The 26,031-nt window shown below is 41.6% G+C and overlaps 1 pseudogene; it reads right to left on the bottom strand.

The window, feature by feature from the left end:
* Nucleotides 1–22,726: 22,726 nt before the first annotated feature.
* LOC140517696 (L-lactate dehydrogenase A chain pseudogene) lies at nt 22,727–23,747 on the bottom strand (annotated as a pseudogene).
* Nucleotides 23,748–26,031: the final 2,284 nt, after the last annotated feature.

The following is a 26,031-nucleotide window of genomic DNA, read 5'->3' as shown; positions in this document are numbered from 1 at the left end:
TTTGTATTCAGCTCTGTTCTTTTCATCAAGAATGCTTGAAAGTCCTCTATTTCATTGAATATCCCCTTTTTCCCCTGAAGGATTATACTCAGTTTTTCTGGGTAGGTGACACTTCGTTTTAATTCTAGCTCCTCTGACCTCCAGAATATCATATTCCAAGCCTGTTGATCCCTTAATGTAGAAATGGCTAGATCTTCTCTTATACTGATTTTATTTCCACAGTACTTGAATTGTTTCTTTCTGACTGCTTGCAATATTTTATCTTTTACCTGGGAACTCTGGAATTTGACTACACTATTCCTAGGAATTTTCCTTTTAGTATCTGTTTCCAGAGGATCAGTGGATTCTTTCAATTTCTATTTTATCCTCTGGTTCGAGACTATCAGGGGAGTTTTCCTTGATAATTTATTGAAAGATGATGTCTAGGCTCTTTTTTTGATCATGACTTTCAAGTAGACCAATAATTTTTAAATTCTCTCTCCTGGATCTATTTTCCAGGTCAGTGGTTTTTCCAATGAGATATTTCACATTGTCTTCTATTTTTTCATTTTTTTAGTTCTGTTTTATAATTTCTTGATTTCTCATAAATCATTCACTTATCATAAGTCATTAATTTCCATTTGCTCCATTCTAATTTTGAAGGAATTATTTTCTTCAGTGAGCTTTTGGACTTCTTCCATTTGACCAATTCTACTTTTTAAGGCATTCTTCTCCTCATTGACTTTTTGGGCTTCTTTTGCCATTTGGGTTAGTCTATTTTTTAAGGTCTTATTTTCTTCAGTATTTTTTTCATCCCCTTTAGCAAGTTTTTGGGGAGGAGAAAGTGAGCTTGGTGGCCTTGCACAGCCCTCCCTCACTCAAAACAAAGTCAAGTGCAAGACATGTCATCATTTCTCTGATGTCATGGTCTTCTTCAAAAACTAAGGATGAACACAGACTATGAGTAGATTGAGCTGCCTGAGTGGAGATCCGGCTCATCCTCTCCCTTCTGTCTCCCTCTCCCCTTCCTTTGGGGTTTACTGGCTAGATGTCCTTCCTTCCTTCCTTCCTTCCTCCAAAATCTTAAACCCAGTGTACTCTGAAGCCCATAGGCTGGACGACAATAGGTCCCTGCCCAAACTCCACTTAATGGCTGGCTTAGAGTAATTATCAATAATAACAATTTCTGCTTCCCTCCCAGGTTGATTTAGTTATTTGTTCTTTTGTTCATTAAAAGGGCCATTCCCTGACTACTTCTTAAAGAGGTCTATTCACTTAAAGAGGCCTAGCCTCCCTCTAAATGAGTACCTGAAAAGGCCAAGGTCTTCCATTGCATCCTGGACCATCTCCAGTCATCCTGATGGATATCTGGTCACTGGATTCAGATGGCTCAGGAGCAGAAAGTGAGCTTGCACAGCCCTCCCTCACCCAAAACAAAGTCAAGTGCAAGTCATGCCATCATTTCTCTGATATCATTTTCTTCTTTGAAAATGAAGGACAAACATAGACAGACAGATAGCAAGTTGTTGACTCAACTTCCAAGATTTTCTTGCATCACTCTCATTTCTCTTCCCAATTTTTCCTCTACTTTCTCTTACTTGATTTTCAAAATCATTTCTGAGCTCCTTCATGGCTTGTGACCAATTCATATCCCTCTTGGAAGCTTTTGATGTAGGAGTTTTGACTCTACTGTCCTCTGGTTGTATGCCCTGCTCTTCCTTGTCATCAAAGTAAAATTCTATAGTTTGAGTTCTTTTATGATGGTTTACTCATCTTCCCAGTCAAACACTTGACTTTCTAACTCTTTGTAAAGTATGACTCTATTTGCAGTGGAAGTGAGGGTGGGGGTGAGTGTACTGTCCCAGGCTTCAGGGATTTTTTTTTTTTTGCATCAGTCACTTGATCCCCCATCATCTCTGGGCCCAGAGCTCCAGAAGCAGCTTCTGCACTGAAGGTGCTGCTGCTTCTGCTTCTGCTGCTGCCACCACTACCACCACCACTACCACTACCACTACTCTGGGGCAAGGGTCTAACCTGACCAGACCATGCACTCCTCTTTCATCCAGGTCCCACAGAGTTTTTCTGCCGATCTTTTTGGTGTTTGTAGGTTCAGAAGTCTGGAAACTGCCACACCTGCCAATGATTCAGTTCCCTGAGACCTGCTCTGGCCAGTATGTGCTAGTGCAGCTCACCAGACTCTGCTCTGCTCCCTGCTTGGGACTTCCTATCAACTTTTGAGGCTGTCTTGGACTGGGGATTTGTTTCACTCTGTCATTTTGTGGGTTTTGTAGCACAGAATTTGTTTAGAATCATTTTTTGCAGGTATTTGGAGGGCTTTGGGGGAGAATTCAGGGAAGTCCTTGATTTTACTCTGCCATCTTGACTCTCCCCCCCACCCCCTGCTACAAATATTTTTGTACAAATAGGTTCTCCCCATCCTTTTAAAAAAATCTCTTTGGGATACAGACCTAGCAGTAACATTGCTGGATCAAAGTGATGCACAGTTTGATAACCCTTTAAGTATAGTACCAAATTGCTCTACAAAATGGTTAAATCAGTTCACAACTCTACCAACAGTGCATTAGTGCTGCAATTTTCCCATACCCCTCCAAAATTTGTTATTTTACTTTTCTGTCATATTAGTCAATTTGATATGTGTGAGGTGGTAACTCAGAGTTATTTTAATTTGCATTTCTCTAATCAATAGTGATTTAGAGCATTTCTTCATGTGCCTAGATATCTTTCATTTTTTTGTTTGAAAACTTACTGTTTATGTCCTTTGACCATTTGTCTATTGAGAAGTGACATATTCTTAAAAATCTGACTCAATTCAAAGACTCATATTTGAGAAATAAGGCCTTTATCAAAGATACTTGTTATAAAAAATTTTCTGTTTTCTGCTTTTCTTCTAATTTTGGTTGCATTGGTTTTGTTTGTGCAAAAACTTTTTAATTTTATATAATCAAAATTATCCATTTGACATTTCACAGTACTCTATATATTGTTTGGTCCTAAATTCTTCCCTTATCTATAGATCTGTCAGATAAATTATTCCATGCTCTCCTAATTTGCTCATGGTATCATTCTTTATGTCTACATTAGGTACCCATTTTGATCTTATCTTCGTATACAGTTTAAAAGGTTTGTCTATACCTAGTTTCTGCCATACTGTTTTCTAGTTTTCCCAGCAGTTTTTGTCAAATAATGAAAACTCGATTTTTTCTTAAGCAAGGATGACTTACTATAACAAGCTTTCCTCTCTATTACTATTATTGGTTTTGTGGCTATTATTGCTGGTTAAGCCAGAAATAAGTGACCTTACCTTCTTCCCTATTGTTTCACCATACCTGCCTCCTCCCACCCACTCCCAACAATGTAGGATTTAGCAAATTGTCTCTCTATGTCTTGAACTGAAGTTTGGGAAATAGAGGCCCCTGTTCCCTGTATTTGTCTTTTTCTCATCATATGGAAATTGGAAACTGTTCAAGGTTCAGTTCCTTTTACTGCATCTAGCCCATCTATGGTACTCAGTTCCTTTCCAATGGCACAAATGTCTAGTCAGGCAGATATGAGTCAAGCTAGTCTTTACAGTGTGGAAGCTAGAATAGCAACTATTTGCCCAGAAGTAGGAAAATGGAATCAGAACAGATCTGAGAAAAAAAAAACCTCAACATATATATGTTATAAGATTCAAAGTGAATGAATAATGTACTCAGGGAATAATATTTTAACTCATCCCATCCAAAGCCTGATCTTTATGTCATGTTTCCACTGTTAGCCCTATCTCCTTCCCAGGGTTTTCATGAGAGGATGATAGCACAATATGGCCAGTTGAGTTACTCCTGGTGTGCTTGTTTTCCCAGTAATACCCATGGGCTTCATGCCCTTTGTTGCATTTTCATTCTGAAGGTGATAGAGTGAATCACTAAGGTGGGTGTGGGCACTGGAGGGGGGCATCAATACTGGCTTTGTTCAACAATGCACCTCTGTTCAAATTCCTATTCATGTAGTATGACTCACTCTGTCTTTTTAGAAAGCACGCTTCCGCTCTCTTTTTAGGTTTCTGAACTCTAATGCCACAGACATTAAAGTAAAATATTATAATAACAATGATAAAAAAAGAAAGCATTGCTTTGCTCCCTTACCCCTTCCCTAAATTAGATTGGGTGTGAGGATCTAGGGAACTCATAGGGGTCCTGGTTCAGACCCCTTTCACCTCTCACCTGCATTATTGCATTTAATTGGTCTTCCAAACCCCAGCCTCTTCCCTCTTTAGTCCATTCTCTACACAGCTGCCAAACTGAGATCCCTAAAGCACAGGTCTCACCACACCACTCCTCCCCTCAAGAAGTATCTATATCTCCCTATTAGTTCTAAGAGAAAATAAAAACTCTTCTGTTTGATCTCTAAAACAGTCTGACTCCAATATTTCTTTCCAGACTGATTTCACATTACTCTCCTTCACATTATCTTCATTCCAGTCAAACTGACTTCTTTGTGGTTTTCTATGCCGGAAAACCCATTTCCCACCTCCAGGCTTTTGCACAATTTGTCCTGCATGCCTGGAATGCTCTCCTTCCTCACATCTATCCCTTGGGATTCCAAGTTTCCTTCAAGGTTCAGCTCAAGTGCCACCATCTATGAGAGGCTTTTCTTAATTTCCCCAAATTGTTCATGTTCCAAAGCTCACCTTTAAAGAAGACCTAGAAGCTCTGCCAACTCTTCATTTCTCTCCAGCTCTACTGGAGGTTTCAGCTCCACCATAATCATCATCATTCCCCTCACTGGGTACCCTCTGCCTCCCCTTTTCAGCCTCCTTTTGCTTCTCTCTCTTTCTCAGCTTCTCTCCCTACACACCCCCAGTAGATTGTAAGTCCCTTCAGGGCAAGGACTGACTTTCTTTTTCTTATTTGTAAACCTAGTACTTAGCACAGTGCCTTACAGATAATTAATAAATGTCTGTAATGTTGCATTGTATTCCGTTGTGTTGTATAGTTCCAGGGTACCCGGTACCCTTCTGCTAAATTGCTATGTTTTCACTTATCTGTGTAGATATCATTTCTCTCTACTAGAATGTAGGCTTTTTGAAGTGAGGAATTTGTTATTTATTATATATTATTATATATAATTCTATATATCACACAATATATTACATATTATACACATGATATTGTATATTTGTTACATAAATAATTGTTTAATTTTAATAATGATAGCTAACATTTATATAGCACAACAACCTTGGAAGGTAGAGGCCAATTTTATCCCTATTTTACAAATGAGGAAACTGAGGCAAATAAAGGCTAAGTGTTTTGCCCAGGAGGCTGGATTTGAGCTCAGGTCTTCCTGTCTTCAGGTTTGGTACGCTGAGCTGCCTAGCTGCCTTTACATCCCCCATACCTAGTACAACACCTGTCAAATCAAGGTAAGGCAAGACAAGAGGTATTTGTTAAATGTTTGCTATGTGCCAGGCAGTGTGTTAAGTGAGCACCAGGGACAGAAACAAAAAGAAAGATGGTCCTTGGGTTAGGGGAGGGGCTGGAGGAGGAAGGTAGTTCTTGCTGGGATATGATATTAAAGTTCAGAAAGTCAGAAGCAGAGCCAAGAAGAGAATGCAGTTTAGCTAGCCTGGCCCCCTCCCCCAAATGGAGGCCTTGGAAGGAACTCACCAATGGAAGAAGGAGACCAGGATGACAGGGTGAGAAATCTCCTGGCACTGAAGGAAGAAACGGGATAAGTTGGCAACCAAGGTAGAATGCAAAGTCTAGGAAATGGGTGGGGAAACCTGAGGCCTCAAGGTCACATGTGGCCCTCTAGGTCCTCAAGTGCAGTTCTTTGACTAAATCCAAACTTCACAGAACAAAGATGTTCTTGAGGCTGCAGGAAGTCAAGCTGAGACAAGAGCGGAATGAAGGATGTAACAACACATTTATTAAGCTCCTCGCAAGTGCTTAATAAATAGTCATTGAATGGAATGGACAAGGCCTCTTTTTCAGACAGGTCCAGACTTAATCCCACCAATGTAGATGGCTTTTTTTCGTATTAATGGGGCCTTTTTTCCCCCTTTCAGGGTTTGTATGTGATAGGCAAAGAGGATTAGCTGATATAAGAGCTTAATAAGCCTAGCCATCATTTCTGGACAGGCTCTCAAACTTTTCCATCCCATGACCCTTTCAAAGGCTCCACCAGTCACTCCCTCTCTTGCCTCCTTGCCATGTTTCACATCCCTCCTTCACCATCCGCCTGGCCCCGGCCTACTTCCTGGTTAATCTCATAAACTCAATTATTACAAAATAGTCACTCAGAATTTCTAGATTCTTCTCAGGTTCATAATTAATGTCAAAATCTAAGATGGAGAATTTGGAGAAGATTGGATAGTTATTGAACGTGTGATTTTATTTTTATATTACTCCACTATGAAATGTTTGGAGCAGGGCAGCTGTGATTATTGTGATCCCCTTAAAGTTCTCTCACCATCTCCAGCTCCCCGGGTAGAGGCATATTGGCCCATCCATCCCTTTTGGCCTGGTAAAAAGGACAGGCAACAAACAACCACAACCATTTTTGTTGTCTCACCGTATCGTAGTCATTTCAATTATGTTTAAAAAATGACATCTCATTCTTTCTGCTTAAGATCATCCAGCATCAAGATCAGCTACCACACTGATGGTAAATTATTTAATTTGAAAAGGCTATAAGCCAAGACTTAAGTGAAGGGAGAGTTGGTGCATGACTTCTTGTTCACTCAATGCAGCCTCTGAGCCTGAGATGCAGCAGAGTACAGATTGATTCTCTGCTGCATGTACTCATTTTGGTCTAACAATTAACAGCAAGGAGACACAGATTCTCCACCAGCCAGCACCACATCATCCATGCCTGGAACCATTGATTCTAGCAAATGGAGAAATTTTGAATGCTGAGGATAAGTTCACTTATCTTGACAGTATACTTTCCAGGGATGTCCACAACATTGCCAGAGCTAATGTATGTGGGAGAAAAGAGGTATTAGACTATCAAACTGAAGGTCTACAGAGCTGTTGTGCTGACCTCATTGTTGTATGCCTGTGAAGTCTGCACAGTCTACCAGTGCCATGCCAGGAAACTGATTTGTTTCCATTTTATTGTCTTAGAAGGATTCTGAAGATCACTTTGGCAAGATGATGTAGCAGACACTGACGTCCTTTCTTGAGCTGAACAGCCAAGCACTCAAACTCTACAGCAGAGAATGCAACTCTGATGGGCTGGCCAAGTTGTTCTAATGCCAAACATACATTTGCCTAAAAGACTATTTTATGGAGAACTCACACAAGGCAAGCACTCACATGGTGGTCAGAAGAAGCAATACAAGGACACTCTCAAGGTCTCTCTGAAGAACTTTGGAATGAATTGTGAGGCATAGGAAACACTGGCACAGAAATACCCAGCATGGCATGCCCACATCAAAAATGGTGCTGTACTTTCTGAGCAAAGCAGAATTGCAGTAGCTCAAAAGAAGTATGAGATGCACAGATTTAAAGATCTACATTCTAAATGTTTCTAGGGACTATTCGTGCCTAATCTGTGGTAGTCTTCTGAACTTATATTGGTCTGACCAGCTACCGCTGGACACACTACATCTTGATCCCAACATGGTGATGTCATTTTGGTCCTCTCTGAGTACAAAGGACAACAACCAACCACCAAACCAACTATGTGCTCACAATGCACTAAGTACTTTACAAATATTATCTCATTTGATCCTCACAACAACTCTGGAAGGTTAGGTGCTATTGTTACCCCCATTTTACAGATGAGGAAACTGAGGTAGACAGAGGTTAAGTGACTTGTCCAGGGGTCACATAGCTAGTAAGTGCCTGAATCTGAATTTGAGCTCTGGCCTTGATGACTCCAAACTCAGCCCTTTATTCACTTGTGTGCACCAGCTGCTGCTACTGCTCCCCTTTTATAGATAAATCCCCCATAGCATCATTGAATCAGAGATTAGGTGCTGCAAGGGACCCTACAGGCTCTCTTGTCCAATCCCTTCAACTACAAAAGAATCAGTAAGGAAAAGTGACTTGCCAGAGGTCTCACAGATAATATGGCAGCAATGCCATGATTTGAACCCCAGCTCCTCTGATTCTAAATCTATCAGTCTTTCATTTTACCAGACTGCTTCCTACCTCACTAACCACTTTTTGAAAGGAGGAGAAGGAGAGATCCAGTGCCTTGGAAATATCTACCTTGGCACACAGAGCTAATTCCCACTAGGGTACATGCTTCACCACCTCTCATCCAGCACCAGTGACATCTTGTCCAATCTCTGCCCTTTAATGTTCTGGGCCAACATAGCGGCTCCTACCCAGGCACAAGAATAGATGATTGAATGAGAGCTGACAGACTGTAATCCCAGCTTAGCCGCACCACAGCACACTGACCAGCTGGGAATCACTCAGGAGCTAAAAATACTAAGGATGCTTAGGTGTGAATTTAGGCTCAGAATTGGGGTGGTTTGGTTTTGCCTCTTTTCATAGATTTCCTCATCTCCTGGACTTCCTTTGGACCTGGAAACTGCCTTAAGAAACAATCCACTTAGCTCTGTTGTCCCTAGTGGATAGAAGTTATCCACCCACCTAGGTTAAATTCAAGTTTTCCTCAAAAAGGCTGCCAACTGGGAGGAGCTGATATAGGTAAACCAATGCCAATTGGTCTTTAAGACCATTCTTAATTATATGTGCCAGTGGATGGGAACAGCAAGGCTGATGATCCTAAACTGACAACCCAAATGTCATATTTACTTGCCTTTGGAGAACTTAATATTATTTCTTCCCTAACAGATGTACTTTCTAAGTGTGATAAGACCATGTTGTCTTAGTGCATCCTTATTGCTTCTGGGTTTGGATGGATGTGACCCAGAAGTATTCCTGGTAAGAGGAAGGAAGCCAGGCAAATATTCAAAATATTCCAGAAATAATTCACAACATTTGTAATCCATGGGTTTACGTCCTTCTTCAACATGATAAAGAGTTCATTTAATTCAATCTATATTGGTTCTAAACTAGACTCATTTCTGGATTCTGAGTTATTTGTTCATATCTGTAGTTGTCTTGATACAGACAGGAAGATTCGAAATGTCAAGATCTGGCACAAGGAAACATGGAGACCACAAGCCAGTGAGGCAAGTCAACTTTGTTGAGGGAAGGTATTTACCTTTAAGGACAGACAGGGACAAAAGTGAAATCACTGGGACCAGGCATTGAGGGAAGGGAGTGAGGAGCCTGAATCTGACCACTGGAGCTGATTCCTCCCAGTAGAGGGAAAGAAGACTCTGGATTAATTGGTAGCTAATTGATGTTCAAAATCTCCAGTGGTGAATAAGGGACTTTGAGCCATTACTGCTAGTCTTACTCTAACAGAGTGACTCAAGAGTTTTTGAGTTTCTTTGTTTAGAAGCTACTGGAGTCATTACAGTTATCTGCACAGGGAATGTGAGCTTACTTTAGCAAGAAGAAAGAAAATGGTCCAAAAGCAACCCTGGGTCATAGTTAATGAAAGGCCAATCTCCCTCTGGGGGCAAACAAGAATGAGGAGTAACGTTAGCAGACAGTAAAGTCAAGGAACAGAGAAGGCAAGTAGTCCATTCAAAAAGAGTTCAAAGTCACTTCCAATAAAATGTGATCACTGCTTGATGTAGCCTTTCCACTACTGTTGTCAAATACATCCAAAATAGCCCTTAGTTTTGCCTTTTCAGAGCAGATTTCGGAACACGGTCATTGAAGAGACCCAGGGTTAGGTGAGTTTCAAAGAGCTTTCATTCCCCATACTGTACAACTCCAGGGACTGAGTATGAAGAGAAAAACTCACTGTCTTTACCCCATTGAGTCTATGTAAAAATGCTCCAGACAAATGTGGGAGCACAGGTGAGTGTTAGTTTGAAAGGGAAGTTCCAATGGGTCACCCAAACACCCAGCTCTGTGCAATTAGTCATCAGGAGCACAGCTCTCTATACTTTCCACAGGGCACCCTACCATTTCCCTCATCTCTTTCCAAACTTGGATGGCAGAAATACTTCCAAGAACTGAAAGGGTAAGTGAAAACAGTTTGTATTGTCTCAGCCCATGAAAGAGAGAAACTGCATAGTTCTGCTCATCTATCTAATCAGAATGCTTCTGAAAAGCCTGATGACTTTGGACCTAACCCAATCCCTGCTTTGCTTCCCTCCTTCCTGCGAAAAGATTTCAACCAAACCGCATTAGATGTCTCTCTCACCCTTAACTGCCTCCACAGAGTTAGGGTAACACTGCCAAAAAGGGGTCAAGAAGAGACATGGATGAAATAAAACAATAGATGATTCAAAAAGATTTTGAGTTCCAAATTTTCTCCCCGTCTCTCACCTCCCCCCACCTCAAAATGCCTTGCATTTTGATTGCCCCTTCCATCAATGTACCCTTCCTACTAACACCCCTCCCTTTCCTTATTCCCATCTTCTCTCTTGTCCTATAGGGCAAGATAAATTTCTATACCCCATTACCTATATTTCTTATTTCCCAGTTGTACACGAAAACAATTCTCAACATTTGTTCCTAAAACTTTGAGTTCCAACTTCTCTTCCTTCCTCAGTCCCCACCCATCCCCACTGAGAAGACAAGCAATTCAATATAGGCTATGTATGTGTAGTTTTGCAAATGACTTCTATAATAGTCATGTTGTGTAACACTAACTACATTTTCCTCCATCCTATCCTACCCCCCATTTCTTCTATTCTCTCTTTTGACCTTGTCCCTCCCCAAGATTGTTTACTTCTAATTGCTCCCTCCTCCCATTTTCCCTCCCTTCCATCATTCCCCCCACCCTGCTTATTCCCTTCTCTTCTACTTTTCTGTAGTGTCAGATAGATTTTCATACCAAGATGAGTGTGCATGTTATTCCTTCCTTGAGCCAAATGTGATGAAAGTAAGCTTCGCTTTTTCCCTCTCACCTCCCCCCCTTTACCCTCCATTGGAAAAGCTTTTTCTTGCCTCTTCTATGAGAGATAATTTGCCCCATTCCATTTCTCCCTTTCTCCTCCCAATATATTCTCCTCTCATCCCTTAATTTTATTTGCTTTAGATATGATTTCTTCCTATTCAACTCATCCTGTGCTCTCTGTCTCTCTCTCTCTGTCACTCTGTGTGTGTGTGTGTGTGTGTGTGTGTGTGTGTGTGTGTGTAATCCCTCCAACTATCCAGATACTAAGAAAAGTTTCAAGAGTTACAAATATTATCTTTCCATGGAGGAATGCAGACAGTTCAACTTTAGTAAGTCCCTTGTGATTTCTCTTTCCTGTTTACTTTTTCATGCTTCTCTTGATTCTTGTGTTTGAAAGCCAGATTTTCTTTTCAGCTCTGGTCTTTTCATCAAGAATCCTTGAAAGTTGGGGGCGGAGCCAAGATGGCGGAGTAGAAACACACAAATATACTAGCTCCGAACCCACAGCTCATGAAATATCTGTAGAAAAGAGATGCCAATAAATTCGGGAGCAGCAGAAGCCACAGAACAGCGGAGTGGACGAGATTTCTGTTCCAGAGAGCCTGAAAACCTCTCGCAAAAGGTTCTTCGCACTGCAGATGCGGAGCAGAGCCCAGCCCTGCGTTGGCTGCCCAGCGCCAAGAGGAGCAGATCTGAGCAGGCTTCAGGGACAGAATCTCCAGCAGTTGCGTGGGTCCCTCCACCCACAGGTGACAAGGGTTGGTGAGAAGGTCTCTTCTGTGGGTCGAAAGGGGAGTGGGGAGCCCCTATGACTCAGGCCCCCTCAGGAGGCACCAGTGGATGTGGGAGCAGACTGGGGCTCCCCAAGCAGGCAGGAGCCCAGATCCATTGTTGAAGGTCTCTGCATAAACCCCCTGAGGGAACTGAGCCCAAGAGGCCGCCCTGCCCCCACCCGGGCAGCTGAACTTGATCTCACACTGAATAGCAGCCCTGCCCCCGCCCAAAGCCCTGAGGCTGGGAAGCAGCATTTGAGTCTCAGACCCTAAGCGCTGGCTGGGAGGATCCGGAGGCAAGGTGGGTGTGAGGAGAATATTCAGAGGTCAAGTCACTGGCTGGGAAAATGCCCAGAAAAGGGAAAAAACCAAGACTATAGAGGGTTACTTTCTTGGTGAACAGGTTTCTCCTCCCCTCCTTTCTGATGAGGAAGAGAGGTGCTCACCATCAGGGAAAGACTCGGAAGTCAGGGTTTCTGTATCCCAGCCCAATCAATGGGCTCAGACCATGGAAAAGCTCAAAAAGAGCTCAGAAAATTTTGAAAATTATGTTAGAGAGGTGGAGGAAAAACTGGGAAGAGCAATGAAAGACATGCAAGCAAAGTATGAACAGCAGGTCAGCACCCTGCTAAAGGAGACCCAAAAAAATGCTGAAGAAAATAACACCCTGAAAAATAGGCTAACTCAATTAGCAAAGGAGGTTTAAGAAGCCAATGAGGAGAAGAATGCTTTCAAAAGAAGAATTAGCCAAATGGAAAAGGAGATTCAAAAGCTCACTGAAGAAAATAGTTCTTTCAAAATTAGAATGGAATAGATGGAGGCTAATGACTTTATGAGAAACCAAGAAATCACAAAACAAAACCAAAAGAATGAAAAAATGGAAGATAATGTGAAATATCTCATTGGAAAAACAACTGACCTGGAGAATAGATCCAGGAGAGACAATTTAAAAATTATGGGCCTACCTGAAAGCCATGATCAAAAAAAAGAGCCTAGACATCATCTTTCATGAAATTATCAAGGAAAACTGCCCTAATATTCTAGAAGCAGAGGGCAAAATAAATATTGAAAGAATCCACCGATCACCACCTGAAAAAGATCCAAAAAGAGAAACTCCTAGGAATATTGTGGCCAAATTCCAGAGTTCCCAGGTCAAGGAGAAAATATTGCAAGCAGCTAGAAAGAAACAATTCAAGTATTATGGAAATACGATCAGGATAACACAAGATCTAGCAGCTTCTACATTAAGGGATCGAAGGGCATGGAATAGGATATTCCAGAAGTCAAAGGAACTAGGACTAAAACCAAGAATCACCTACCCAGCAAAACTGAGTATAATACTTCAGGGGAAAAATTGGTCTTTCAATGAAACAGAGGACTTTCAAGCATTCTTGATGAAAAGACCAGAGCTGAAAAGAAAATTTGACTTTCAAACACAAGAATGAAGAGAAGCATGAAAAGGTAAACAGCAAAGAGAAGTCATAAGGGACTTATAAAAGTTGAACTGTTTACATTCCTGCATGGAAAAACAATATTAGTAACTCTTGAAACTATTCAGTATCTGGGTACTGGGTGGGATTACACACACACACACATGCACACACGCACACACACATAGAGACAGAGTGTGCAGAGTGAATTGAATAGGATGGGATCATATCTTAAAAAAAATGAAATCAAGCAGTGAGAGAGAAATATATGGGGGGAGAAAGGGAGAAATGGAATGGGGGAAATTATCTCTCATAAAAGAGGCAAGCAAAAGATTTTTTTTTAGTTTGGGGAAAAAGAGGGGAGGTGAGAGAAAAACATGAAGCTTACTCTCATCACATTCCACTAAAGGAAGGAATAAAATGCACACTCATTTTTGGTATGAAAACCTATCTTACAATACAGGAAAGTGGGGGATAAGGGGATAAACAGGGTGAGGGGGACGATGGAAGGGAGGGCATGGGGAGGAGAATGCAATTCGAGGTTGACACTCATGGGGAGGGACAGGATCAAAAGAGAGAATAGAAGTAATTGGGGGCAGGATAGGATGGAGGGAAATATAGTTAGTCTTATACAACACGACTATTATGGAAGTCATTTGCAAAACTACACAGATTTGGCCTATATTGAATTGCTTGCCTTCCAAAGGGAGGGGGTGGGGAGGGAGGGAGGAAAAGAAGTTGGAACTCAAAGTTTTAGGAACAACTGTTGAGTACTGTTCTTGCCACTAGGAAATAAGAAATACAGGTAAAGGGGTATAGAAAGTTATTTGGCCCTACAGGACAGAGGAGAGGATGGAGACAAGGGCAGAGAGGAATGATGGAGAAGAGAGCGGAGTGGAGATGGGGGCAATTAGAATGCTCGGTGTTTTGGGGTGGGGGGAGGGGACAAGGGGGGAGAAAATTTGGAGCCCAGAATTCTGTGAAAATGAATGTTAAAAGTTAAATAAATAAATAAATTTTAAAAAAAAAGAATGCTTGAAAGTCCTCTATTTCATTGAATGACCATTTCTTCCCCTGAAGTATTATACTCAGTTTTGCTGGATAGGTGATTCTTGGCTTTAATCCTAGTTCTCTTGACTTCTGAAATATCATATTCTAAGCCTGTTGATACCTTAATGTAGAAGCTGCTCCTCCCTGGTGTTGCACAGCCAAGGCGGGGCTGTGGTACACTCCATGTCCGGTGCAACAGACCTTTCCCTTTGGCCTTCCAGGTCACCCCAGGCTGGAAATCTCCCCTCTGTCGTTTTGTGGCTTCTGCTGCTCTAGAATTTGTTGAGAGTCTTTCTTTACAGGTATTTTATGGGCTGTGGGGGAAGAGCTAGAGTATGTGTGTCTTTCTACTCCACCATTTTGGCTCCACCCCAAAAGGAAGAGTTTCTAAACATTTGCTAGAGGAATCCTGGCCCAGTGGGTGCCAGCTGGATCATTATGAGAGCAGAGGAAAGGCTGAGCAAGGGAAACGTGGTTCCCCAGAGAACAACATGAATGTAGACTTCAAACTGAAATACAGTGTGAAGCTTTGTACATGACAAGTACCCTTAAGTATCTGTTGAGCGAGTGAAGAAAGGAAGGAAAGAATGCATAGGAAGTTATTACTGTTTGACACTGAGATCTCTTCAGATGGGTCAATAAGCAATCTTCCAAGCTCTTCAAGTGGTTTTAGAGAAATATACCTCCATATGACAAGAACATCTATTATCCTAGCCTTCTCACTAAGAGTCATACAGGTTTAAAGGTGGAAAAAAGAGGCTGACACAAAACTGATGATGGCTGCTACACCATTCTGAATACTAAAGGAGCAGCATGGTATGGTGGATAGAGAATCTGAGGTGGAGTCAGGAAGACCAAGGTTCAAATTCACCGTAAGATACTTACTATCTGTGTAATCTTGGGCAAGTAGCTTAATATCTCTGTGATGTAGTTTTCCCATATGTGAAATGAAGAGATTGGATTTAAGGACCTCAGAAGTTCCTTTTAGCTCTAAATTTATGATCCTACGATGACAAGAGGCTGACACTTTGACTCAAAGTTTGACTCAAGGCTAAAGTGTTGTGCCCTGGGCTATTGTGTTCTTAGAGTGACATGATTCTGAGTCCTTAGAGTGACATGATTCTGAGTCCAAAGGCAGAATCTAAGAAAAAAGGTACCAGGGAGATTGAATGGACAGGGGACAGAATGAGAAGTAATATTGGATATAGAACTGGCACTTTCCAAGGAGAAAAGTGATTCATTGCCACAAAGTTGGGCCCTCTCCACTAAGAATATTGGGCAAGGCCTCACAGATGCTTCCTGCCCCACTAATCCCCAGAAAAGTATAAGTTGCCCTTTAGATTGAAGGGAAAATATGCACTCACCCCCTTTATGGTATAGCAACAGAATCATTTCAGAGAAAATAGATTGGCAGAAAGTAGGGTTATACTGGGCACAGTATGCAAACAAAAATTTTATTTCTAAATATTTCCTCTAGTCCATGGATATTTCTTTATTCTTGTAAGACTGCTGAAGGGTATATAATTAATATCAATCTGTTCTACTAAATGCACATTAACAGTTCTAATTTAAATAGGGGTGGATTTTTTCAACACCAGTAAAATATAAGGCCTAAAGCTACTTGTTAGGTTATCCTCCCTTCCTCTTGTCATTTATTTTATATCAAGACCTAAATCTACTGAGATCTTAATATAAAATAAAACTTAAAAATACTAACTAAAGATACTAAAAAGAAGTTTCTTTTTACTGAGGCCTCACACAGGCAAACAGGAAAAGCTCTAAGAATTGTCATTATGGAACGAGAAACTGATCTTTATCTTGTCTTATTTCAACAGCTACCATTATTGGAGCTATGACAAACAATAGTGGCCATATTGCACAACATTGCTTTATTCCTGATCTTATTGAAAAGGCTTTTAGCATTTCTCCATTACCATGTAATGATAGTTTTTAGTTATAGATGGATATAAGAAATGATTTCATAAATCACAACCATATAGAAATAATACATAATTATAGGACCATAAATTTAGAATAAGAAGGGAACTTAGAGACCACACCCTCATTTTACAAATGAGAAAACTGAGGCTGAGTTTAAGGGACTTGCCTAATATCATAATGTCTGAGGCAGGATTTGAGCTCAGGTCTTCCTGACTCCAAGCTTAGTACTCTACTTACTGTGCCACTAGCTGGCAAGAGAAAATCCATTGCTCTAAAGGATGGATGATAGAGCATACATATCTTATTCTTTCCTACACATCCCACCTCCACATTGCTAGTGTCCCCTGGGCAAAACCACAGAAGTTGATAATAGTCCATAACTTGACAGACCACGCTAATGGAAAAAAAGAAGCACAGATACAAGAAAAGAATGAATGATCCCGAAATGATGAATCCAAATTGAGTTTTGGAATCCCTCTTAGGAAGGCACATACTCAGACTGAAAAGCAGACATGTTCAAATCACCTGTGCCTATTCTTAATCTGCTTCAGGTCCTTGTTAAATGACCAATTCTAGCTAAGATATTAATATATGGTAATAGCTTTATACATTATCCCCTTAACGATTGATCCCCAAAAGAAGTATCTCTAATGGCAGAACTTCAGGCACCATGAAATTCAACTGGGGGAGACATTTTGGGTCAGAGAATCTTGGTGGGCCTCTCATATACCACCATATATGTAGCTTCCTATCATGACCTTCAATTTAATTCAGTAAACATCTACTATATGTAAACACTGTTAAGAATTGGGGGCAATATAAAGTTTAGAAAAGACACAGTCTATGCTATGACAAAGCTTAGAGTATTATAGTGGGATAAGAGACATATGTATGGTAGGGATAATCAGACGAACTTCTTTATTTGCTGGACTGGAGGACATGTCCCACTGTAAAGGGACAGGGTATATGCCCAGCTCTGTAGGAAGTACCCCAACCCAGCAAGCCAGTCCATTACAAAGCATTACTATATAGCCCATACCAAAGGCAGACTCATGAAACTAACCTAGTTCTCCTATCCTGAATTTCCAGAACCCAGAATTCATTAGGTCACTACCGTCCCTTTCTTCCCCTGCCCTAATTCTTCCTCTGATTTTCCAGGTCAGACCAAATCAATTAAAGTTTTCTAACATAGTGTTGTGGATAGGGTGCCAGTTCTGGGGTCAGAGAGACACATCTTTCTGAGTTGAAATCTAGCTCAGACACTTACTAACTGGGTGATCCTGGGCAAGTCATTTAACCCTGTTTGCTTTGGTTCCTCACCTGTAAAGTGAACTGGAGAAGAAAATGGCAAGCCATTCCAATACCTTTGCAAGGAAAATCCCAAATAGGGTCACAAAACGTTGAAAACTAAAAAATGACTCAACAAACACTTTTATGCAGATCAAGTCACCTTTTCCTGGGGAGAAAGAAAAGGAGGTACACTATTCTCACTAACCAGAATTCATTCACCCAGATTCCTCAGGCAGCTTCAAGAAACCCTGGCATATCAAAGCAGGGAGCCATAGACTTTTCAGAATAAGATTTAAGCTAACATTTTGTATTAATAAAAATATCTAGCTTCTTTGGATTGCACAGAACCCCTCCTGCCAATTGCAGAGACCACAAGTGGATACTTCACTGTGTCCGCAGCCCAGATATGTGGGTGTGATTGAAGAGAAGCCCCATGCTTCCATAAGAATGGGGTGTTAGGATATAAGATACAGGGTATAATGATTCAGAAGGTAGCATAGCTTAGGAGTAAAACCACAGAGTGAAAACCTGGGACCTGTGAAGTCGGATCCTGGCTCTGCTCCTGCCTTGAAATGTAGTTTTTCTGTAAGTCATCACCTTTCTCTGGACTTCAGTTTCTTCATGAGCAAAAAGAAGGATAACTCAATCGACTTCCTTCCCCAAGAGGAGACAGCACTGGTAATGGAAGCCTTGTGCTGAATTTGTAGTCAGGAAGACCTGGGTTTAAACGATGCTTCAGACTTTTCTTATCTGTGTGACCCTGGGCAAGTCACCTAACTTCTTTGAAACTCTGGTTTCCTCGTATGTAAAATGCACATACTATAAGAATACCTACCTACCTTCCAGGATTGTTGTCCACATCAAACGAGATAAAGTACTCTGTTGACCTTAAAGCAACATGTAAGTGCAATCCATTGTTGTGGCTGTCATTTTTTATCATTATTACACAAACCTCTGGAATCCCCAATGAGATGATTATGGAGAAAGTGAGGACAGCTGATGATTTCTCAGTTGGGAAGGGCCACAAATAAGACAATTCAATAAGACAATTCACTGGACCCCCTGAGTCAGTAAGATTCCTGCTCTTCTCATCCCAGTGACATAAGTCATAGTAGAATGGGATGGAGTCCCAAGGAGGGGGAACAATAAAGACAATCAATCAGTCAATAAGGGTCATTTACTATGTGCTAGGCATTAGGGATATAAAGAAGGGTAAAATACAGTCTCTGCCCTCAAGCAACTTACAGTCTAGAAACCAGAACAACAATATACATGGACAGGTCTAGCTGAAGAATGAAGTAGCAAAGGGAGTGTTCACCACCTTTTCCCATCCATACTCCCAAACATGTTCAGGAGTGTGGCCTTAGGCACTTCCTTCTCTGGGCCTTGATTTGCTCACTTGTAAAATAGGAGGTTGGTCTATATGTTCTATAGTAGATGTCTTTCTAGTTTTTACATCCTGATAGTCTATGCATTTAAGTTGGGGAATGGCAACAAAGCTTCCAGAACCCATACATAAGGGTAGTGCTCTAACCTGGTATCAGAAATAGAGGAACCATTTATGATAGATTCACACTTTCCCTAGAGAGCAAAGTATATTCCATTGGCTCTTTTAAAAAATACTCCTGGGAAAACCTAAGCACAGTATCTGAGCCTGTCATACGAGGTTAGAAGAGAAGGGTATTGAAACTCTGGTGTGGGGGAGGAGGGGCATAGGGGCAGGAAAGATGAGAGAAGACAACTTCTTATTTTCAATAAGGATTAGGGAGCCACTACTTTTTTCAAAGATTTGTGTTTGGTTGACTTCTCAGTGGGTGTGAAGAGCTTGGGCTGTGGGTCAGCAAAGCCTCTTTTCTTGCTTTGGGTGAATTTCCTGGGCCCAGTAACCATCCAGACCAATAACCTCCTTTGCCGAATCTCCAAACCATAAGGACAAGTTTCACTTGGAGAGCCTGAGTGTCCAGAAACACCCAGCCCGCTTCCCAGCCCACTGGAAAATGTTGCATCTCCTATTCCTCACTCAGCCAAATTTCGCGGGTAGTGTGGCTCCCGGACACGTAGGCCACACAATCGGCCTTCATAACCCACTTCCTCCAAGGTGATCCCATAGTTGGTTTGCTGTCCATGATAAACAGCCTCAAACTAGGTTGAATCAAGCAGCAAGGAAGCACACTACTCATCTGGAGCATTCCCCTTCCAAGTGGCCATAAGCTGGAGACAGCCACATCTTGGACCCAGAGAAAGGTTATGCTATGAGCCAAAGGGGCAGTTCAGAAACCAGGCTCCAAATCTAGATCACAAATTTACCACCAGCATTGCTCTCCCGAGCCCCAACTGGGGTTGGGGGCTGTGGGGCTGGTGGTGTTGGGACTGTGAGCAATTGTTGGATCAGGAGATACAATTCATCATTCCCACTAAGTCACTAAGAGGTTTCTGAAGCAGGTGGCTCAAATTTCCTTGAAAACCCCGAATAATCCTCTGTTTGAAGTGTGGGCGAATCTTGTTGTCACCACCCAGTATTAATGGACAGGCACAGCGCAGGGAGAAAGGGGTTTTCGGCTGCATTTTTGCGCACTGACTTGCTTGACAAGCCCAATAAAAGCTTAACTAAATATTAAAAACACACAGAGAGTAAGACTGGTTTAAATTAACTTCCCCAGCTCTTCACCTACTGTAGGAAGAAATTATAATAAAATGTCAGAGCAAAAATAAACCGCGTGTGGAAATAAAAATAAAACATAAAATGCCCTCTTACAACTGTTCAGTACGATTTAGCTCATAACAACATATCATTGTACATGAAGTTTTCATAGTCCTAAAGTGTATTTGGGCAGTGAGAATGTTGACTCTGAAAAATTCATATTTTATACATCAGAAAGCTGCCCTTTCCCAGAAGTTATATTGACATGAACCACTTGCAAAAAAAAAAAATCCACCCTTCTCAGTTAACTAAACTTGTAGACAAAATTCTCATAGACATAGATGGGCCCCTTCGGGCCTTGTTTTCCTTATCTATAAAATGAATCAATAGGACTAGATGACCTTTGAGATCCCTAGAAACTCTTAAATCTATAATCCTCTACATGGCTTGAGTTCTATACCTCACAATCTCTTTCCCGATAGCCATATTCCTTGGTCTTTAGCAAATGAAAGAGTTTGGGAGTAAAAACCGACATGTTCATCTCCAGTACTTCCCAACTTCCTGCCCCAGGGTTGGGCTTTATGGAGAGGAAGGCACTTAATTCCCCCAGGAGGACAGAGAGAAAGGGACCCCAGGCTTTAGCTTGTCATATCCCTAGTATTTAAATGGAACTGGATATCTTCGAGAGATTAAAGGGCTAGGAGGTTTGAAGCCCTCTCCTCAGGATGGAATAATGCATGTAGGCACCTCTCTCCACAGCTCATCTTTTGAACCATCTCAGAGAGCTTGTTTATTGATACCTGATTTGCTAAGCCAAGGAAAGAGGGAGGAGAGAGAGAAAAAGAGAGAGGAGAAAGAGAAGAGAGAGAAAGAGAAAACAGAAAGAAGAGAGGTAGATACAGAGAGACAGAGAGACAGAGAGACAGAGAGAGAGAGAGAGAGACAGAGAGAAAGAGAGAGAGAGAGAGAGAGAGAGAGAGAGGCTCCCTCTCCTTTTCTAGGTTTCAGAAGCAATGAAAAGGTGATTTTATGAGAATAATTCCTTTGGCAAGGTCTTGGCGGGACTCAATCAACATGACTTTTGCTGTCTGGCTCCCAGAAAGTATTTCAGGAGGGGACTCATACTCCCAATGGGGACCACCCGACCCTTGGACACTTCTTCCTTTCCAGGTTTGTAAAGGGAGCAATCTTTTCCAGCAGGCAGGAAAGAGCGGAGCCAAAGAAACCCCCGGGAAACTAACCAAGAAAAAGAACAACAATGAGGAGAAAGCAGACATTTGAATCATTTTAAACTATACACATATACACACAGATGTAGATACATGGGGTATGTGTAGACTCAAGTATACATTCATGTATGTTTCCTGGTTCCTAATTATAACCACTCCCAAGGGACTTGGGGCTGAATCACCAGGCATTAGGATTTGGAAGGCCATGACATGGCAATCAAGTCTTGCCATCTCTCTACTGACAGGGGCCAAGAAGGTCTGTAGCCCCATGCAGACTAAATGCTGGGGGAGGCCCAGCCCGAAGAAGGAGCAGGGAATTGAAAAATGTAACGTATTTCTCTAAACTGATTGTGCCTATTGCTTGCCAGAAAGAAATACCAGTAGGCTGGGGAAAAATGTTTCTGTTTATTTGCTTCGGCCTCAAGCCATCAGCCCCAAAGTAGAAAAGAGAAGGGAATAAGCCCTTGATCCATTCTGTTCTCTCTTTCTCTCTCTGCATCTGTGTTTCTCTCTCTCTTTTTCATCTTTCCCCTCTCTCTCCTCTCAGTCTGTCTCTCTGTCCCTGCCTCTCTATTTGTATCTCTGTGAATGTCTGTCCCTCTTCCCCAACTTCCTTACTCTTTCTCTGTCTGTCTCTGTCTGTCTCTGTGTGTCTTTGTCTCTGTCCCTGTCTGTCTCTCTATCTCTGTCTCTGTCTCTCTGTGGCTGTCTGTCTCTCCTTTTTGCAATTCAAGAAGTGACTTGAAGATGGGCTCATCAATAGCCCAACAAAGCAGATCCCTAAGTAGCATTTAAGGTTGTATCACATTGGTTTCAGAAGAGGAAACTGGTTCTAGCACCACAGCACAGAAAGTTAGAGCTCCACTTTATTTTTTTTTTATCAGTTATTTGTTGTTTATTCAGTATTTAGGGTTAGTATGACATTTGAGGAATTGGTTGCGTTATTGCACATATACAGATCTTTTTATATAATATGGAAATTTATAACTATTGAGATATATATATATAATATGTATAAAAGCAGACAAAATCAGGTCCTCTAAAAAGGTGATACATGGGGGCCATGCTGTAGTGCCCTAATGGAGGGGGGCACAAAGGTAATCAATGCATCAGTGAAGAATTACTACTGTATGGTATTTTGTATCCAGGAGTATTATCTTCTGGACCTAAGGGAACCTGTAGCACCTACATACAAAGTAGGTAGTTTATGTACCTGTGGGGCCCTGGTTCTGCTTGACACCAACCACTGAGACTATACAAGTCATAGTCAGCATCATATGCTAACTACAACAGGGTTCTATTCGCCATTTCTGATTTTAAGAAGAAACTAGAGTATGTTCACAGGTTTTACATTTCTGATGTTTAGTCACTAATCAGAGGAAGGATTTGGTCTATTTGAAAAGCGGATTGTACATAACCTCTCAACCCCTGTCATGTTCTCTCTATGGCAGCACATTCAAAGGTTTTAAAATTGCAATTCCTTATGGATTCCCCAAAGAGTATCTGCGCTCTTCTTTAAACAGCTCTTCTCCTCCAGATTCAGGTTGACCTTCACCACATCTGAAATGCCATTCTGTCCCAGAACACATGGGACTCTAAGGAAGACATCTTCATTAATGTCATATACGCCATTAAACATGGTAGAAATTGGATGCACTCTCCTAAGATTCTTCATAATGCTTTCTGCCAGATCTACCACAGACAAGCCAATGGCCCAGGAAGTGTAGCCCTTCAGTTTGATTACCTTATAAGCACTTTCAACCACCTGTTTATGAACATCTTTCCAATTCTCTGCATCAGCATCAGTTCGTAAAGAAGGATGAAGGTTCTTTAGAGACACACCAGCAAGATTCATACTGCTCCACACAGGAACACTGGAGTCTCCATGTTCCCCAAGGACCCATCCATGACAACTTGAAGAATGGACACCAAGTCTCTCCCCCATTAGGTAATGGAAAAGGGCAGAATCCAGATTGCAACCACTTTCAATAACACGGTTTTTAGGAAACCCATTTAGCTTCCAGGACATATATGTCAAAATATCCACCGGATTGGAAACAATAAGCAGCTTGCAATTAGGGCTGTATTTAACATTATAGGGAATGATGACTTTAAAGATATTCACATTATGCTGGACCAAATGAAGATGACTTTCTCCCTCCTGTTGAGGTGTCCCAGCTGTAACAATGACCAGTTTTGAGTTTGCAGTCACACTGTAGTCTTTGCCAGAAACAATCTTTGGTGTTTTGAGGAAAAGGCTACAATGTTGGAGATCCATCATCTCTCTCTTTAGTTTGTTTTCTATTACATCAACTAGGGCAAGTTCATCAGTCAATTCCTTTGTTAAGATATTAATGGCACATGCCATGCCAACTGCACCAATCCCAACAACAGTGATCTTGTTCTGGGGAACCTGGTCTTCCTTTAGGACATTCAAGGTAAGCTGATCCTTGACAGCTGATGCCATTTTGGAGGGTGACTGGGGGGATAGCTGGTCAGGCTGCGAAAGTTCTGAGTTAGATGTGAGGTTGCCGCTCCCAGGTTTGCACTAGAGCTCCACTTTAAATGCTTTCTTTTGCTAGTAACAATGCACTCAGAGGAATTTCCACAAATCCTTTAGCTGTCATATCGTCTGCTCCTCAATCTGGGAAAAGAAATCCTGGGACATTCCAGACCCACTTGCCAACTTGGCATGTTGGATTTTCTGATCTGTGTGACTTTACTTGAAACAAAGTACATGTTCCAACTGCTGCCTGTGTGAATATTAGACAATAATAATCCATTTTCCTTTCTTGATTTTTCAGATAAAATAATACTGCCACTCATTTAACTGAGAGACCTTGGACAACACGGTTGGTCTCTCTGAGCCTCAGTTTGCCCATCTGTAAAATGGAGATATTAATATTTGTCCTACCTACCTCATCTGATTGTTGGAGGGAAAATACCTTGTAAACCTTAAAGTAATTCCCTTGAACCAGAGACCAACATCATATAGTCTTGGGGTGGTTTCCTTGTCCCTTCTAAAGGAGATCCTGGGACCATAGATGCCTTGGGAGGTAAGGAACAAGACACACTGGACTGGGAATGATTGTTGATATTATTTTTACTACTTACCTTAGGAAGATGTGAAGAGAATGAGATTGTTTCTGTACAAGAACCTTTTAACCTTACTCACTTCACAGTGGCTTTGTTTCAAAGACTTCCAGCATCACAGTTTCACAAAAGCTCTGAATTGGAAGAGACTTCAATGGCCATTTGGTTCAACATATACCTGAAAAAGTCCACACTACAACATCTCAAGTAAGTGCTCTTCTTGTCACTGATTAAAGATCTCAACCAGGGGAATCAACTTTAATAATTCAAGGGCTTATAATTTTGACAATGTTGATATTCCCCTTCACACAGCTCATAGACCCTTGGTAACTTAGCAAAATGCTCTTGAATGTTGCTGTGATGGAAAAAGACATCCTTGTGTAGTCAGCTTGGCAGTGAGATTCTCAGAATTTAGCTGGACTCAGGTCTATAACTAAGGCAAGGGTGACTGGGCCAAATAAAGAAGGTATGGAAAACACTTGAGGAGAAACAATCTCCCCAGTAGTCACATCCTCCAGAAGAGACAAGGAACCAACCACAAGACTACACAGTGTTGATCTGTGGTTCAAGGAAGTTGTCAAACCTATAGGGTCTCAAGGTCCAGGGACATTGTCAAGCCAGGCTTGACTGGTCCATTGATGTGGTTCAGCACAGTGGCCACGGGGTATATGGTGGGGGGAGGTATGACACCTTTCCTCACCCACCAGCCTCTACCCTACAACACCCAATGTCCACGTGCACATGCAAGAACCCCAGGTATCCATTCTTCCTTTTTCACATAGATAGAGTAAGACTCAAACCCAGACACAGGATAGTAAAGGGCCAGTGCCCTCCACCAAAGCATGAAAGTGATGGGAATGGCTGATTATGGAGGTATTACCAACCCAGGTGCACATGCCCTCACTCACTGGCACTATTGGTATACAGAGGTATGTTTTGAGGTGCCTGCTCCAAGTAAGATTTGGGATGCCCCAGGCACAAAAATTCCTAATTACTGCTCTGCTTAAGGTAGCTCTCAGAAGACAGACTCTGGCACCGCCAGGCCTGTCCTAAAAGTCTTTCATAATAAAAGATAACATTTATGTAGCACTTTAAGGTTTACAAAGATTTTATATATGTGTGTATGTATATGTATATAATTTGATCTGCACAACAACCCTATGAGATAGAATTATCATTATCCTCATTTTATAGATGTGGAAATTGAGACTGAGAGAGGTTAAGTGACTTGCCCAGGGTCACAAAGTTAGGACACATCTAAGACAGGATTCAAACCCAAGTCTTTCTGACTCTGGGACTGGAATTCAGTTCACTGTGCCATATGTCTTGAAATTAATGAATATCTTGGAATTGGAATTAAGAGGGGTTAAAAAAGGCTCCCTGAAGAAGGTGGGATTTCAGTTGGGACTTAAAGGAAGTCAAGGAGGTCAGGATTCCAAGAGGAGGAGGAAGAGCTTGGAGGATAGCCAGAGAAAATGTCTGGAATGGGGAGATAGAGTTTCTTGTTGGTGGAACAGTCAGGAGGCCAGTTTTACTGGACCTAAGAGTATGTGTCAATAAGTAAGGTGTAAGGAGACTAGAAAGGTAGGGGAGGGGAGGGATATCACAGATTGGTTTATTGTTTTATTGACATATGGATTTAAGAAAGTGATGGAGAA

Source organism: Notamacropus eugenii, chromosome 1 (assembly GCF_028372415.1).
Source record: "Notamacropus eugenii isolate mMacEug1 chromosome 1, mMacEug1.pri_v2, whole genome shotgun sequence".
NCBI lineage: Eukaryota > Metazoa > Chordata > Mammalia > Diprotodontia > Macropodidae > Notamacropus > Notamacropus eugenii.
The sequence above is the reverse complement of the archived record's forward strand: the minus strand, read 5'-3'. Positions and strand labels throughout refer to the sequence as shown.